Raw genomic sequence first — 3,311 nt, 5'->3', positions numbered from 1 at the left:
TATACATCATGGACAAACACCAAGGGTATCCTTCACAAAGACTCAAACTGCAATTGAATTACATCAAGGATCTGAGGCACACTAGACAAACAACTTTATTGCCAATTAAACCTGGATCACACATCAAAGTTAATCCATGATAATTTTAAATATTTTTCAGCTTTTTCTTTCTGTTTTAAAATTGATCTGAAAAAAAAACCACAACGAAGCAGCCAACACATCACAGCTTGATCTAGCACTTCTGTCACCAACACCCACAGCCTTGAGGAGGGGTCACATGTGGTGCCTGAGCTGCTCCCCCTCTCTGGCTCTGCACTGCCATGGATGGAAGGACCTCAAATAGGTGATGGGCTGAGCCACAGACAGACAGAAAAGGGTTTGTCAGAGACCAAACCTGAGAAATTTTTTAAATTATGTAATGCATTTCTTTCCCTGGGGTCCTGCTGTGCAGCAAACTGGACCTGAAAACAGAGGCTGTTATGCTGGAGTGATTTCTGTGAGCAGAGATTGAGAGTCAGTAAGCAAAAAGCAGAGGGGTCTAAGTCTGTTAAACAAGGGGCTCAATAGAGGTCATCTACTCCTGGTGTTTCCAAGCACTGTCTTCCTCTGCAGAAATGCATATGTCTGGCCTTGAACCCATCCTGGTGTGAATACACAGAAGTCTTGGACAGAGAAAATGAAGAATTTCTTCAGAAGAGACTAAAAATATGGGTGAGCCCTAAAGACAGTCAAGGACACACACTCCAGTGATGAGATTTCTTCTCTGCAGTTTTACCTGTAAGGCTCTTCTGTCCACCCAGCAAAGTCTGGGGTGACCCAGCTGGAGTGAAGATCCTTTGCATTTTCATTGATTCTCCTTCCCTTTTCTGTATAAAATGAGCTTACTTTTACTTATTGAACCAAGATTGCAGCAGCTGATTCAGGCTGGAGGCTGTTGCTGTTCATCACCGCAAGGTAAAGCGCAAAAGAAAACAAGTGTGGGAGGTAAAGTCACTTCAGCAGCACTATTATTAGTCAGTGCTGTATGTCTGCATCTCTGCTGGCTGCAGTGGCTATTTCCTTCAACTAAGGACAGTGGAGACTCTGCTCAAGTGAACTTTACAGGGAAAGTTAGGGAAAGTCTTCCGAGTTGGGTTTATTCTGGAAAGCCCTCAGGCCTGGCAGAATTTGATGGCATGGATTTGACAGCCAAGGGAAAGGTCAACCTCCTGAAGCTGCCCAGGAGGATAGAAGCATCTCTGACACAGAGGACACCATCTGTGTGTTTGATTACCTCTTGAACCTCTGCTCCTCCACAAGAGGAATCCCAGCCTGCTTGCTCTCAGGTCTAACCAGCATCATGTATTTGATATAAGCCATGTTTTCACTCCTGATGCCATGAGTTGAAGCTCCTTCCCCACATTTCAATCCCTTTTGTTTGCCATGCATGCTCTGCCAGGAAGAACTCACTGAGCATCTGCATGAAGAGCCCCAGGCTCAAGATGCTGCTGGCACAGCTTAGCTGGAGGAACAGGGCACAAAACTACTTTGTAATGCACTTCAGGGCAAAATCAGCTAGGGTGGCTTCAGCAGCAGTTCCATCCAAACTGCTCTCTCCTTATCCTTCAGGACAAACAAGGGACTGTTTTATTTTACTCAAACTCCTTCTTCTTAGCCTGAATGAAAGAACTCTCCCCTCAGTACAGAAGAGAGTCCCTGCTGTTTCTCAGCAGGACCAAAGCCACCCCCTTCCAGCATTTTCCAAGGATCACTGCTCAGCAACACCTCCATGTCCCAGAAGATTCCCCTCCCAGAAAGCACCTTCTGCACTCCCATAAGCTTGTGTGGAAGGTTTGTGCTGGTTTGAAGTACCACTAAGGTTGTTTATTAATATGACAAATGATCCCTGTGTAAAGCCTTTGGTCAAGGATAAGGACTTTGTTACACTTGACAATTTCAGCAAAGTACTGAAAGGAGAGCTCTTAATCCAAATGAGAATTCAGTCTAAATATAACAGAGAGACAAGAAGAAACATCAGAACCATGGATAAGTACACAGTAACAATTTCGTTGTGTACATCACTGTGCTTTTGTTCCTGCTCTGCCTCTTGGAAAGTCTGCAGGGAAAGGTTTGCTAACTGGGTTACTGAAAAATAATCCAAAATTTTTTCTTCTTCGGGTTTTTTTGTTTGTTTGGTTTGGGAGTTTCATGCCAGTCAAGACTATGTACTGAAAAAAAAATCCACTTGCTCCATGCATTCTGTGACAATTAAAACACTCCCTTTGGCACCAGGTTTTTGCTTGGGTTTCAGGCAGAGCAGGACCAGACTCATGGAAGGAGAGAGGGAGTTGCCAGTCCTCCCTCACTAGCACAGCAGCTGGGAGAGGTGTCTTCCTCCTTAGAAAGATGCTCAGACTACCTGGCACTGGTGGTGGGGATGCAATTCAGGTATCTCAGTTATTTATATTGCAATTATCTTACTCCATGTAAATAGTTAAATACTCAAACGAAAAATAATTTTCAAAAAATACTGAGGGCCTGAGTTTTTCCAGTGGCACATCTTTACTCCAAAACTAACTTTTGCTCCCCCTTGCTCTTCCTGAATATTTAAATACACCATTACAACTTAAACACGAGGTACTGAGGGAGATAAGAAAATAAGAAAGGACCTGCACCATTTCAGTTTCTAACCTGTGTTCCTTTACCAGCTATTCACCGACTCTGAGTTCATAAAGTGACAAATGTCACACTATAACTTTGAAACAGCTTTTCTTCCTACCAGAAAAATGAGAAAACTCATCCCAGTCCTCCCAAATGACAAGTCACAGTGATGAATGTTGTTGGTTTTCCTAAGAGAATGATGTACCTGGTGACCCATTTTCTGTGAGGGATTGGTGTCTGCAGGTGCCTTGAGTGTAATCCATTGGGTCTCAAAATGTGTTTCAGGTGGGATGAGAGGGACTAGTGGTCCTGACTAAAATGAACTTGCTGTCCTCACCTCACCCCCAGGGGAGAACACAGTTCCATTTCACAAAACCAGTGTGCAGAGAGCATCGCTCTGACCTGGCATTTTTATTCCTTAACCTTCAAAGAAGAAAGTATTCCAGGGAGGATGAAGGACAGGTGGGTCTCAAAATGTGTTTCAGGTGGGATGAGAGGGACTAGTGGTCCTGACTAAAATGAACTTGCTGTCCTCACCTCACCCCCAGGGGAGAACACAGTTCCATTTCACAAAACCAGTGTGCAGAGAGCATCGCTCTGACCTGGCATTTTTATTCCTTAACCTTCAAAGAAGAAAGTATTCCAGGGAGGATGAAGGACAGGAAGCTTGT

The 3,311-nt window shown here is 44.1% G+C and overlaps 1 protein-coding gene across 1 annotated transcript in view; it reads right to left on the bottom strand.

Annotated features, from left to right (window-relative positions):
* COL20A1 (collagen, type XX, alpha 1) overlaps window positions 1-3,311 on the bottom strand; it is a 48,663-nt gene that overhangs the window by 25,196 nt on the left and 20,156 nt on the right. The gene's annotated exons all lie outside the window — the stretch shown is intronic.

The sequence above is a fragment of the Acanthisitta chloris genome, unplaced genomic scaffold, assembly GCF_000695815.1.
Source record: "Acanthisitta chloris isolate BGI_N310 unplaced genomic scaffold, ASM69581v1 scaffold3787, whole genome shotgun sequence".
Lineage (NCBI taxonomy): Eukaryota > Metazoa > Chordata > Aves > Passeriformes > Acanthisittidae > Acanthisitta > Acanthisitta chloris.
This window is presented reverse-complemented; position numbering and strand designations above follow the sequence as displayed.